Source organism: Anabrus simplex, chromosome 1 (genome assembly GCF_040414725.1).
Source record: "Anabrus simplex isolate iqAnaSimp1 chromosome 1, ASM4041472v1, whole genome shotgun sequence".
NCBI classification, from domain to species: Eukaryota; Metazoa; Arthropoda; class Insecta; order Orthoptera; family Tettigoniidae; genus Anabrus; species Anabrus simplex.
The window spans coordinates 633,610,723-633,625,735 of NC_090265.1; the positions used below are offsets into that span (position 1 = coordinate 633,610,723).

The window sequence follows — 15,013 nt, forward strand, 5'->3', positions numbered from 1 at the left end:
AAGTTGTGATCTTACATTCTTGGCGTCGTCGCGAGCTACGTCGTTCGTCCCACCGATGATAAGCACTGCATCGCCGCTCCCGAAGTTCCTAGTTGCTGCTTCTACGTTTTCCACAACCCTGCTGATAGAAGCTCCTGGATATATTTCTCCGGTTGCTGCTATATTCTCGTCGTTAATCACTCCCGCAATTCCCCTTCCTTGGCTATCACCAAACACAGCTACCTTCGCTGATTTAGGCCTAACTGGGTCTTGAATCTGAATTCTAGGCCTAAATTTCAAACTCGGCACGGCAACGGATCGCGATGATTTGGTTTCACGCGCGCGATCACTTTCTTCCAGGATTAAATTATTTAGGGCAGAAAACCTATTTCTAATGTTTATTTCCGGAAATTCAGTTGTAGATTTCTTCTTAGCCGGCCATCCACGAACTTCATCTGCTTTCAGCACTTTTGGAAAATGTAGACAATAAACAGTCTATCGCACCATTATTGTTATGCCCATGATGACGGCGTTGATTTTCATTTCTTCCTAAAGCAGCTCAGGATAGAGAGAACAGAAATTCTTTATAATTTTCACAATCCAGGTAGTCTTTGTATACCACTGTTCTGCAGACACACACAATACAATGTGATGGCACCACTAACCCAACTCTGAAGTTCTTCAAAATAGAGATCACCTGTTTCATTACTCTGCAGGAGACCTAAACAAGTGTCACAGCTTATCCTTCTGGATATTGTCCTTAGTGTATACCCAGAAATACCCATTTTACCCCTGACATCTCAAAATGCCCAGCAAAAAAACATTCACATGATAAAAGTGAGTCTAACATCTGTCTTGATGGAATCATTTCTTATTGGCTACAGCCAAACCTCACTTTTCTATACCATCAACACCACCACCGCAACCTTAGAACACCCTTAATCCTAATTTTCATCTCACTTTCTAGGACTTGAAGTGCAGTAACATTGTAGTTACAACCAATAAGCTGTAAGTACAGGTCCTTCTATCTAAGTTATCACTTTGAAACTTTCTTGGCAGTAAATAACTTGCTTTCACAGTTTCAAACGAAACTTTTTGAGTAAGGCCTAACTCTTCTTCCTTTTAGTGCAAATAATAATAATAATAATAATAATAATAATAATAATAATAATAATAATAATAATAATAATAATAATAATGTTATTTGCTTTACGTCCCACTAATGACTTTTACGGTTTTTGGAGATGCCGAGGTGCCGGAATTTAGTCCCCCAGGAGTTCTTTTACATGCCAGTAAATCTACCGACACGAGGCTGACGCATTTGAGCACCTTAAAATACCATCGGACTGAGCCAGGATCGAACCTGCCAAGTTGGGGTCAGAAGGCCAGTGCCTCAACCGCCTTAGCCACTCAGCCCGGCCCTTTTAGTAAAAAGTTCAAATTATTCCCTTAAAATATGAGGCAAGACAAAGAGTGTGCTTTCACTACTTATCTCACAATACTCTATGAGATTGTGAAGCATTTTAATAGATTTATTTGTACACATTTAACACTAACACTACAAGAAGTGATTCCTATATAATTTAACTAGCAATTACCCGCGGCTTCACTCACGTGGATTTTGTAATTTGATCAAAGTAATCATTCCTTGGCATTGTACTAAGACATTATCAGAAAATTCCTAAAGTATAAAAACTCACCCAAAAATTGAGTTTCATTTACCCCAGAAATTCTTTGTAAACCATGTTTGTGGTATTACTTTTTGGGGAGTTTTGACATGTAATGTGGATATACCGGTACTCGTTTTAAAAGTTCACCCACTTTTCCAATTCCTTTCAGCCCCTTAACTTGATTTTCCGAATACAAAAAAGTACATGTTTTATTATTTTTAAAGGAGATTCCAAATACGAAGGTTATGCCGAAAGTTTTTAGCAGCGCGTAAACCACAATTCTGAGGACAATGGGATTATTTTCATTTGAAAAAGCAATGTTTTTCAACCTTGGAACATGCGTGTGCAACCCTTCCTAGCGGTAGTTCCTCCACAACGAGGGAAGAAAGCACAGGCAGTGCTGAGTCAGATACGGTGTAAGATGGATCTGTCGCGCCACGATTTTCGAGCATTGCTCTTTTATGATTATAAAAAGAAATTAAGTGCCACAGAATGCCATTCTTCTTTGCTATGCATTTTTGGTGAGGCTGCCCATACTAGAGCCACAGTTGGAAATCGGTTTCGCGAGTTTTCAAGGGATCAGCAATCAATTGAAGATGAACCTCGTCCTGATCGCCCAGCAACAGCTGTGACTCAAGAAAACATTGATGCTATGAGGGAAATGATCAAAGCAGATCCACATCTTACATTTTGTGACATTGAAGGGACCTTAAATATTGGGTCAAGAACAGCACAAACCATCGTTCACGATTATTTAGGCCTTACCAAGAGATGTGCCCGTTGGGTGCCACATTCCCTGACAGAAAGCCAAAAGGAGGAGAGAGTGAACCGGTGTCATTTCATACTAGAAAAATTCAATGGAGGGCAGTCCGAAGACACCTACAATATCGTCAGAGGTGATGAAACATGGGTCTACCATTATGACCCTGAAACGAAGATACAGTCTGCTGTGTGGTGCTTTCAAGGGGAGGAACCACCCACAAAAATTCGAAAATTCGAAGTCGGAGCTCCGGAAGGAAGATGGTGGCAACATTTTTTTTTTTTTTTACGAAAATGGGGCATCTCACCTCTGTGACCTTGGACACACGTCATACAGTCAATGCTGAATTGTATGTGAATGACTGTCTTCCCGAAGTCCTCGCCACTTGGAGGTCACAGCACCCAAAGTCCAAGAGTGGGCACCTGCTGCATCACAACAATGCATCTGCACACAGGGCTGCCAGAACAATGGACTTTTTGGAAAGGGAAAAAAGTGCGAGTGTTACCTCATCCCCCCTATTCACCTGACCTTGCCCCATGTGACTTCTTTCTGTTCCCTAACACCAAGGAAAAAATACGTGGGTAGCGATTTTCGTCAGATGAGGAGGCCATTGCAGCGTACGAGAGTGCACTAAGTGACATCCCAAAAGAAGCTTGGACTGAAACATTTTCTAAGTGGTTTGAGAGAATGGAAAAATGTATACGTGCTAATGGAAAGTATTTTGAAAAGTTGTAATTGTTGTTTCACAAATATAATTTTTTTCTCACACTGTGCTAAAAACTTTCGGCATAGCCTTGTACCAGTATTCATGTCTGTACGTCTGTAACAGTTTTTGAGATAAAAGTATACTCATAAAAATAATTTGACTTCTTCTTCCTCTTTTTCTTCACTTATTTCCACCCCTCTGACGCCTTAAATGGACTTTCCAAAAACAAAAAATTACGTGTCTTTATGTTGAAAGGAAATTCAAAATACTAATTTTCACATTTGTAACATCTTCATATTTTGAGATATAAGTATCCTCATAAACGTAATTCAACTCCATTTTCAACTCCCTACCCCCTTCCTACCCAGTAAGCTGATTCCCCCCCTCCCCTTAAGTGCTATTTCTTTATTTTTAAAGGAGATTCCAAATGCCAATTTTCACATCTTTAACATCTTTATTTTTTTGAAATATAAATATCCTCATACAAATTATTCAACTAATTTTTGAGATATGAATATCCTCATAAAAAGAATTCAAATTCTTTTTCACCCCAACCCATTAAGTTGATTTCCCCCGCCCCCCGCTCCCCCGGCAAATGCGTCTTTTTGTATTTTTAAAGGAGATTCCAAATACAAATTTTCACGTGTGTAACATCTTTAGTTTTTGAGTATCCTCATACAAATAATTCCACCAATTTTTCAATTAATTCACCCCCCTTAAGTGGATTTTCCAAAGACAAAAGATTACATGTTTCTTTATTTTGAAAGAAATTCCAGATACAAATTTTCATGTCTGTAACCTCTTTGAGATATAAGTATCCTCATGAAAAAAATTCAACTCCTTTTCCACTCAACCCCCACCTGTAAGTTGGTTTCACCCCACCCCCAAAAAATGTGTGTTTCTTTACTTTTCAAGGAGATTCCAAATACCAATTTCCACATCTGTAACCTTCAGTTTTGAGATATAAGTTCTCCAGAAAAAGAATACCATTTTTTTCACTTCCCTTCACACTCCCCACTTAAGTGAATTTTCCAATAATAAACAGTACCCGTTTCTTTAAAGGAGCTTCCAAATACGGATATCATGACTGTAACATCTTCCGTTTTTGAGATACATGTATCCTCGTAAAAGGAATTCATCTCCGTTTTCATCTCCCCCCCACCCCCACCCTACCATGTTGATTCCCACCCCAAATGCGTGTTTCTTTATTTTTAAAGGAGATTCCAAATACCAGTTTTCAAGTTTGTAACATCTTTAAATTTTTTGGTATATATATATATATATTCATACAAATAATTGAACTAATGTTTCAATTCTTCCCCCCCCCCCCCCGCCTCCCAGACCGCATTAAGGGTTTTTCTGAAAACAAAAGAATATGCGTTTCCTTATTTTAAAAGGAGATTCCAAATACCAATTTTCACGTCTGCAACATGTTAAGTTTTTGAGATATACTGTAGATATGCTAATTTTAAAAATTCACCCCCTTCTTCAGTTCCCCTTAAGTGGATTTTGTGAAAAAATATTTCTTTCTTTACTTTTACAGGAAATTCCGAATACCAGTTTTCAAATCTGTATTATGTTACCTGTCTGAGATAATTTGCAGATACAGTCTTTTTAAAAATTCATCCCGTTTGTACTCCTGTTCACCCCCTAATCATCGGATTATCCAAAAAACACAAAAATACATGTTTCTTTGTTTTCAAAGGAGATTCCAAATACAAATTTTCATGATTGTAACATCTTCAGTTTTTGAGATATAGATACACTGATTTTAAAAATTCACCCCCTTAGCGACAGAATACAGAAAAATCCTCCCTTAGTGAGTAACTACATTGTAATATAAATGTATCCCCAAAATTTCATTTCTTTATGTCCAGTAATTTTGGCTTGGCGATGATGAATCAGTCAGTCAGTCAGGGCAAGTTATTTTATATATATACTAGCTGATGTACCCGTGCTTCGCTACAGAATTCTACATTGTATACAGAATTCTAGGCTAGGTAGTGTACACGTTGTGAGCAAGATTGTATTAAATTGCGTAGCTCTTAACGTTACCCAAGAAACGCGACGGGGAAGTCACCAAACGTCTTTTCTCATATGAAGACTGTGTTAGGGAATTTTCATTGTAATGATAGGCCTGCTTGCCTACCATCAGTCACCACCAGGTTGGGGAGTTTTCATTATATTGGCAGACACTCACTCTCCACCAGCCATTTTACATCCTCAGAAAGACTGTCTTAGTGGTTTTTCCAACCGAAATGAACATAGGTCATTGCAATGACGTCAGTAGGAATGGCGCAATTAAAAGCAATACTTTCATGTGAAATACTCCATCAAATGAAAGACCACACACTTTCTCACTTTTAACGAACAGTACTATGCTGGAATTCCAGAGCCGGAATGACCAAGTCACAGACAGTTCTGATCCGTGAACACTCTTCGTCATTTTTCTGCGGTGCGGGGTGGAGTGGGGGGGAAGGCGAATAGTGGAGAGTCCCAGGGCAAAAACTATGCCTTTTTACTAATCTGTTTCCGAGGAGTACTCGATGAGTCGGAAAATCTCAATTCACTACAATGGCAACGGAAAAACCTATCTGATTTGGAGGCAATTTTTTCCTCGAAGCCAGAGGAGAAGCCCCCTCTTCACTGCTAATTTGGCATTAAATGAATGTAGAATTTAATAAAAGTGAAGAGGAAGAAGCTTTTCTTAAGAAACGGCTCTTTTCAGGGTTGACTTTTGAGTTATTTAGTGAATTGTGGTGCTATAATTTGAAATAGGCTTAAATAGTAATTCTAGACCAGGTCATACTACTACTACTACTACTACTACTACTACTACTACTACTACTACTACTACTACTACTACTACTACTACTACTACTACTACTACTACTACTACTACTACTACTACTACTACTACTACTACTACTACTACTACTACTACTACTACTACTACTACTACTACTACTACTACTACTACTACTACTACTACTACTACTACTACTACTACTACTACTACTACTACTACTACTACTACTACTACTACTACTACTACTACTACTACTACTACTACTACTACTACTACTACTACTACTACTACTACTACTACTACTACTACTACTACTACTACTACTACTACTACTACTACTACTACTACTACTACTACTACTACTACTACTACTACTACTACTACTACTACTACTACTACTACTACTACTACTACTACTACTACTACTACTACTACTACTACTACTACTACTACTACTACTACTACTACTACTACTACTACTACTACTACTACTACTACTACTACTACTACTACTACTACTACTACTACTACTGTGTGGAACTATAATTGGGAAACCTTTAAAATTGCAATCGAGTGGATGTCACAAACTGTAGATACAGTGCAACATACTCTAAAAGATGTAACTACTGCTCTTAAAGATGCTTGTAGGACCAGTCGATTGAGGGGATCAACAAAATATAAAACACGAGTCCCTTACTGGTGGAACAATGAAATAGACATGCAAAGGAAAGACTGCAATCGCAAGAGACGAATTCTTACAAGATCTAGGAAAAAAGTCAGCCAGGTCAACTTAATACCATTAGAAGCTGACTATAAGGCATCAAAGAGGCAACTAATGAAGCTAATAAAGGATTCTAAGAGAAATCTCTGGCAAAAGCTATGCGAAGATCTAGACAGTGATATCTGGGGAGCGGGATATAAGATAGTGACCGGTCGAATAATCAACAGGGTACCAGTTCAGCTCCCAGCTGATAGAAGGAAAGCCATAGCAATGGAGTTGTTCCCTTGTACTAATGACAGACTTGAAACGGAATCAGATTTTTGTGTTGCAGAACCGTTCACTGTGGTTGAGTTACAAGAGGTAGCACGCAATATGAAGACTGGTAAGGCACCAGGTGTAGATGGAATCCCACCAGAAGCCATCAAGTATGCAGTTGAGGTGGCACCTGGTTGGATCTTATCAGTCTTCAATGATTTATTAAAAAAGCGTGAATTCCCCGATGAGTGGAAAGTAGCCAAGCTAGTGCTGTTATTGAAGGCAGGGAAACTATCATTAGATCCATCAGCATACAGGCCACTGTGCTTATTAAACACCTTGAGCAAACTTTACGAAGGATTGATTAAAACTAGACTGGAGAAAGAACTTGAACAACAGGGAGGACTTTCTTCGAACCAGTTTGGGTTTAGAAAGGGTAGAACCACAACCCAAGCTATTGAGAGGGTGATTCAAATACAGGCAGAAAGCAGTGAGAAATGGGCTGCCTTGATAACGCTAGATGTCAAAAATGCTTTTAACACTGCTTCTTGGAGCATTATTTTGAGAGAACTTCGTAGGATGAACATTTCTCAGTATCTACAACAAATAATCGTTAAGTACTTCAAAGGACGAAGAATACGATTTCATGATTTAGAAGAACTTGAAATGAGTGCTGGCGTTCCACAGGGATCTGTCCTAGGACCCACCTTGTGGAACATTCTATATGATGGTGTCTTACGCCTGCAGCTGACAAAAGGGACAACATCTATTGGTTATGCAGATGACCTTGCAATAGTGGTAATAGCAGAGAATGTAGAAGAACTGACCTTCCGAGTAAATGAATCACTGAGACGAGTTAACCTTTGGATGGTAAATAATAAGTTGAGATTGGCTCCACATAAGACTGAGGCTGTAATTTTGAAAGGTTCCAGGAATTGGAAAAATGTCCGTTTCTTATTAAATGATACAGTGATTATCCCAGGAAAGTCTGTACGATACCTTGGAGTTCTTATTGACAGGAATTGCACATTTGGTGCACATGTGAAGGCAGTAACCCAAAAGGCAGAGAAGAAGGCATCGGCATTAGCCAGACTTATGCCTAACATCGGGGGACCAAGAACAGTTAAGAGACAAATTATGTGCTCTGCAGTATATTCCATTTTACTTTATGCTGCACCTATCTGGCACAATGCACTCAAGAGGAAGATTCACCGAAGAGCTATGGAAAGAGTACAGAGGAAAATGCTGCTCAGAGTTACCTGTGCATATCGAACTGTTTCGACAGCAGCTTTACAAGTTGTAGCTGCCAGTATTCCCATTGACCTCCTCGTTGCAGAGAGAAAACTTTGGCATGAAAGGGGTGCAACTATATCTGCTGAGGAAAAGAAAGCCTCGAGGAACCAACTCTTACTAGACTGGCAAGACCGATGGGATGGCACAACCGATGTTGGCCAATGGACAAAAAAGCTAATACCCAACATAGGAGACTGGCTTAAATGTAGACATCGGCAGGTAGATTACTATCTGTCGCAGATCCTGACAGGACATGGAAGATTCGGCGTATACGCCATGAAGATGGGAAAGACGCAGGGAGATGGTTGTTGGTACTGTTCTGAAAGGAATACAGTAGAACACACCTTTTTCTACTGTGTTCGATGGGAAGAAGAACGAAGAAAAGCCTGCCAACAACTTGGCCGACAACTCACGCCAGGGAATCTGGTTCAGATTATGTTAGAGAGCCCGTTTGCCTGGAACACAGTAAAGGCAATGGCGACAAGCATTATGGGGATGAAGGAGAAAGAAGAGAAAGGAAGAACTTAATTACATACATCACTCCATTCTGATGTCATGCCGACAAGCAGTTCCAGAATGGTCTGAGTGAAGAGGGCAGGGGTTTTTAGTTGGTGAAAATCCAACTCCCACACAGAGTGGTGTCTTTAAAAGATTTTCCCCTGCCATAACAAAAAAAAAAAAAAAAAAAACTACTACTACTACTACTACTACTACTACTACTACTACTACTACTACTACTACGTGAGCCTCTGCCATAAGTGTGCATACAGCTCATTCAAAACAGCACGTCATAGTAGGGATCGAATAACTGGAATACTATGATGAACCAGTGTGTTACGTACCTGCAGTATCAGAAAATGTATGAACCACACGAAAATGAAAATGAAAACCTACAACCTGTTTTCCAGTCATTGACCGGGTCAGGGATGTAATAAATGAAGCATATATATAGGCTGTTAGCACGATGGGGTCGCCAATCCCAGTGATACATTAATGACTGATAGATGCTATGAAATGAGAATGGAGAGTGTTGCTAGAACAAAAGATGACAGGAAAAACCGGAGTACCCGGAGAAAAGCATGTCCCGCCTCTGGTTTGTCCAGCACAAATCTCACATGGAGTGACCGGGATTTGAACCACGGTTACCAGCGGTGAGAGGCCAACGCGCTGCCGTCTGAGCCACAGAGGGTAGACGAACCAGAGGAATGGCACGCTAAAGAAGAAAGTTTTCCAACTCACCAGCTATTTCCCGCCAATGTTCAGTCGGGCTGTTATACTCGATACGCGCTAGTAATCCCATCTATCGGAGTTGAGCGGGACCATAAGAAACGAAGAACATCACAACAAACAATGGTCAATATAAAGTTATTGTTGATCAGTAACAAATAATGGTCAATGTAAAGTTATTGTTGATCAGTGTTATGCGCTTCCAATATTGTAGGCCTTCTGAAATACCACTCTTATCATAGTCGGTACAGTAAAACTGAATGAAACGTAAATGATCGGAAATTGTATTGTCTATAACTTTTGTTATCTAGTACTTTTCGATAGCACCAATAACATAGGTACCGGTATTTAAAAATTAAATTTTAGGCGCCTTCCCCTAAACTACCATTTCATCTCTGGGGAATAAAATTATTTACAGCCTAGACTGTAGTTTCTTATTCCCCGACTCTATATAGCGGTTTTCATTAAATTCTGTTAACCCATTTTCTCGTGGCTAGGCGTTGATATGGACTTAGCAACAAAACTATAAATTAATATTAATATCTGTGTTATCAGAGCCGGTACGGTAAAAATGTATAAGACATAATTGGTTGGAAATTTAATTCTATATAACTTTAGTTATATAGTATTTATTGATAGGACCGCTAATAATATAAATATTCGAGAATTAAATTTAAGGCCTTCCCCTAAACTACCATTTCACTCGGCGTGAATAAAATTATTTATAGCCTAGATTGTAGTGGCTCATCCCCCGACTTTACATACCGATTTTCATTAAACTCTCTTCAGCCGTTTTCTCGTGATGCGTGTGCATACATATAGACAGACAGACAGACAGACAGACAGAAATTACGGAAAAGTAAAAAGTACATTTTCTTGTTACTATGGACATGACCCATACAGAAATACCATTCTTTTCAAATTCTGAGCAATGTACAGACAAAACTCTTATTTTATATATATAGACTAGCAAGATACCCGTGCTTCGCTAGAGTTTTAAACTGAAAGTTATTATTCAAAGTTTTGCCTTTTGGAGAGTCCACTGTCACCTGAGCCCGTAAAATACGCCCTAAGTTCGTACCATACCAATATAAATGGTCCGTTATTGGACATTATAAATTTTTCAGCTAATTCATTCCTGGTTGCCAGTGTTTCGCCCCCATGTGCTAGGTTGGGCTCATCAGTTGGTACCTGGCTAGTGCATACCATGGAGGCTACTACTACTACTACTACTACTACTACTACTACTACTACTACTACTAAACGTTTTCATTTCTCCCCTGAAGGGGGAGCTGAGCCTCGTAGACGGTGACGCCGTCTCTCAGGCCGGGAGATTTATTACGGTGAAGGAGATGTGCGGAGAAGGTGAGGGGGTAGGCAGCCATGGCCTATACTATGAACTGTCCCGACATTTGCCTTAGTGCAGGAGAATTGAAAACCATTCTCAGGACAGCCGACGGGTGGGACCAGGCGTGAAGTCCGGCACTGTGCCCCAGGCCCGTCTCCCGAATGCAGAGGCGTAGAGCCACGGGAGAGCAGTGGCCAACTTCCCTCTGCTTGGTTGGCCGGTCAGAATACAGAGCATATGGGACAACAACCCACTCTGCATCTACAGATCCCGTGGAGGCAGTGCCAATGCACTATGAGAGACTTTGTCTCATTACCAAAAATTGATGCCTGCTTGGCCATCAGATGATATAGATGTTGATTCCCATAGGGAATCTGAAATATTTGTCCCAAATGAGTAAATTTATAATACCAATATAAATGGTCCATTATTGAACATTATAAATTTTCCAGCTAACTCATTCCTGGTTGCCAGCATTTCGCTCCTCGTGTGCTAGGTTGGGCTCATCATTGGTACCTAGCACACCTACCAAGATGCTGGCTAGTGCATACCGTGGAGGCCACTGTGTAGGCTACTTGAAGCCACCAGCAGTGCCAATGCGAAACGCTGGCAACCAGGAATGAGTTAGCTGGAAAATTTACAATGTCCAATAACGGACCATTTATATTGGTATTATAAATATATTCAGGACAAATATTTCAGATTCCCTATGGGAATCAACATCTATATCATCTCAGTTCGTACGTCAAATGGTTTTGGGGGAATGATTATTTATTTTCTGATCTAACACTCATTTGAACCCCTTATAGGAGAATCTGAATGTTTTAAACCCTATCATATGTAATATCTAGGATGTAAAAGCGACCAACCTGTAAATTTTGATTTTGTACATCGAACAATAATGGAGCAATGAATACTTTTTTAAGGGGGAATGTTTTTAAATATTTATTAACATCTAAGATATAGAAGACCACCCTTTATTTTTTTTAAAAAGTTTAATTTCGTGCCTGAAACGGTTTTGGAAGAATGGATAGCGTGTTTTTGAGAGTCAACCACCATCTAAACCCCTTAGGGGAGAAACATATTGAAGTATACCACATTTTACACATAGGACAACTTTTTACATCAAACAGTTTTGGAGGGATGAATAATTTCGTTTACAGAGCTAACCTCATTTAACACTTGAGGCGTGGAACGTTTTAAAATATTTCCTATTTGACACCTAAGGATTTAAAATATATACCGCTATTTGGAATTTTGTCTTCGTACGTTAAACCGTTTCGGAGGAAGGAATAAATATATTTGTTATGGGTTGCATTTGTTTTAAACCTTCTGTTATTTAACACCCAGGATATCATTTGAATTTTTAACTTCGTAATTCAAATGGTGTCATATAAATGCATATTTTTGTCACCATTCCTCACCCCCCACCCCGCAGTCAAAACCCTTTAGGGATATGTTGTTTTAAGTCCATTACTCATAAAAAGAATTCAACTCGTTTTACACCCCCTTAAGTTGACCCCACCCCATCTGCGATCCTACCAACATTACGTCACGCCTCTACATTTTTGCGGCTGGGTGGCCCTCTGCTCATCGCTGACTCAGCTGGCCCAAGGACAAACTAATAGGCAAATGCCTAGTTGGCTGTCACCTTCCTTCCACCATGTACACCTGTGTCATCAAAGGCGTGGATCCATCCTTCTCGGACTGGTTCATTTGCAATGAAGTTGACGTTAATGGACATACGATTTGGGAAGTTGCCCGGCTCCAGGAAAGATCTTCTGGTCAAACTTCACCGGACATCCTGGCCTTCTTCAAGGAACTCGCTGAAGCGGAATCCTTCGTAAACAGTGGCGCCCTTATCAACGGGAAACGGCACGAAGTGGTCCCTACTCCTGAGAGTCTCTTACATGACCTGCACTATCTTTCTGAACCTCCTCTCCCTGTTAAACCTCATTCATCTCGCATGTCACAGCAGTCCTCCCCGCCCCCCACCACTACCACTATCACTACTACTACTACCACCACTACCACTAGCACTACTCCTACTATCACCACTTCTGGCTCCTATTCCTTGAATACTTCGATAGTCCTAACCACGACTAGCCACTCTTTTCCTATTCTGTCTACCCCCACCACTTCCCTTCCTCCCACCCTACCTAGCCCTCAACAACAGTCTACCAGCTTCACGGATGCCACCAACACGACTCAGTCGACCTCCGCAGGAAACACAGCTGAAATGACGACAACCCAACAATGATTTCCATCACCGAGTTGTGTGGTCCGCGGCGTTGACCCCGCCATCACCGAGCAAGACCTCATGAACGAACTCCAATCGACGGGCATTCCAGCCCAACGTGTCTATCGAATTTGCAACACCCATGGTCCAACGTTCATGGTCCGTCTCCAGCTCCCCTGTGATGACGACGTCCACAAGTTGGTCACCTCCGGGATTCGTCTCCGTCGTTGGCACCATCGTGTAGAATATTCCCGCTCCCTGCCTCACTCTGGCCACCCTCCTCCCACTGTCTCTCCTCCTCCTCTCCAATCAGTCCAGCCACCCACCCCTCCTCCGCAAGCAGTCCATACTTTCACTCTCCCACACCCAACTTCCATACCGCCTTTCTCGATATTGGAACTTCTCTGCCTCCTTGCCACCTCCGTCACTAATATTACCACCACTCTCTATTACCTCCTGTCCCAATACTACCAACCTTCTCCTTACTTACCCTCCAACCTGAACCCACATACTGTTCCACTCACTGTAACTAGTTCCTTTTCAACATTGCGCGTCCGAGATACACCAACCAAACCCTCAATAAGTGTGGACCCAGTAGGGGTTTGCTCCGGTGGGTGCAGTGTGGATTTGCCCTGTGGGGCCCCTTGTGGGGTCGCGACCCCCTGCACCAAATGCTACAATTAGGTCCTCTATGTATGTACCACACATACTTTTCTCTAATGTGTTTCCTATTCTACATATCTCTTCTCTAAAGGCCAAAGAGCTGCTTAGTTCAGATGGTGGCCCGCCTTCCCAAATGGGGAGGAATGAACCAACATCGTGATGATGATGACCCCATCTGCAAAATACGTGTTTCTTTATTTTTAAAGGAGATTCCAAATACCAATATTCACCTACGTGACATCCTTCGTTTTTGAGATATAAGTACACCGTACAAAGAATTCAACTCATTTACAATTCATTTACCCCGCTCCCATTTAATTTGATTTTCCGAAAACAAAAGAATACGGCATTCTTTATTTTTAAAGGAGATTCCAAATACACATTTTCATTTCTGTAACATCTTCAGTGTTTTAAATGTAAGTATCCTGATAAAAAGAATTCAATCCCTTTTTCAGTACTTCTTACAACCCTGCTCCCTTAAGTGTTTTTTTCCGAAAACAAACAAAATACGTGTTACTCTATTTTAAGAGATTAAAAATGCCAATTTTTACGTATGTAATATGTTAATTTTTTTAGATATACTGTAGTTATGCTCATTTGAAACATTCATCCCCTTTAACACTTCCCCTTAATTCGATTTTCAGAAAAGTAATTAAGCGTGTTCCTTTATTTTACAACATATTCCAAATATCAATTTTCACGCTTGTACATCTTCAGTATTTGATATGTACTGTAAGTATCCCAATAAAAAGAATTCAACACTTTCTTCACTTCTTTTCAGCCATCCAACCTCCTTAAGTGGATTTTCCAAAAACAAAAAATTATGTAGGTATTTTTTAAAGAAGATTCCAAATACAAAGTTTAATTATTGTAATATCTTCAGTTTTTTATGTATGAGTATCCTTATAAAAATAATTCAACCCCTCTTTTCAGTCATTTTAATCCCCCCCCCCCCCCAAGTGGATTTTCCGAAGGTAAAAAGTCTTTCCTTATTTTAAAGGCGATTCCAAATACCAATTTTCATGTCTGTAATATGTTAAGTTTTTGAGATATGCCATAGATATGCTCATTTTAAAAATTCATCCCCCTTTCAGTTCCCCTTAAGTGAATTTTCCAAGAACAAATTATATATATATATTTTTTTTTTTTTGTTTACTTTTACAGGAGATTCCAAATACCAATTTTCACGTCTATAGTATGTTATGTTTCTGATATTTACTGTACCTACAGTCTTTTTTCAAATTCACCCCATTTGTCACTCCTGTTCATGCCCCATTAATTGGATTTTCCAAAAACAAAAGATACATGTTTCTATATTTTTAAAGGAGATTCCAAATACCAAT

At 40.0% G+C, this 15,013-nt stretch overlaps 1 protein-coding gene across 1 annotated transcript in view; it reads left to right on the forward strand.

The window, feature by feature from the left end:
• The window catches only part of LOC136871356 (vesicular glutamate transporter 1), an 80,645-nt gene that overhangs the window by 23,759 nt on the left and 41,873 nt on the right, over positions 1-15,013 (forward strand). The gene's annotated exons all lie outside the window — the stretch shown is intronic.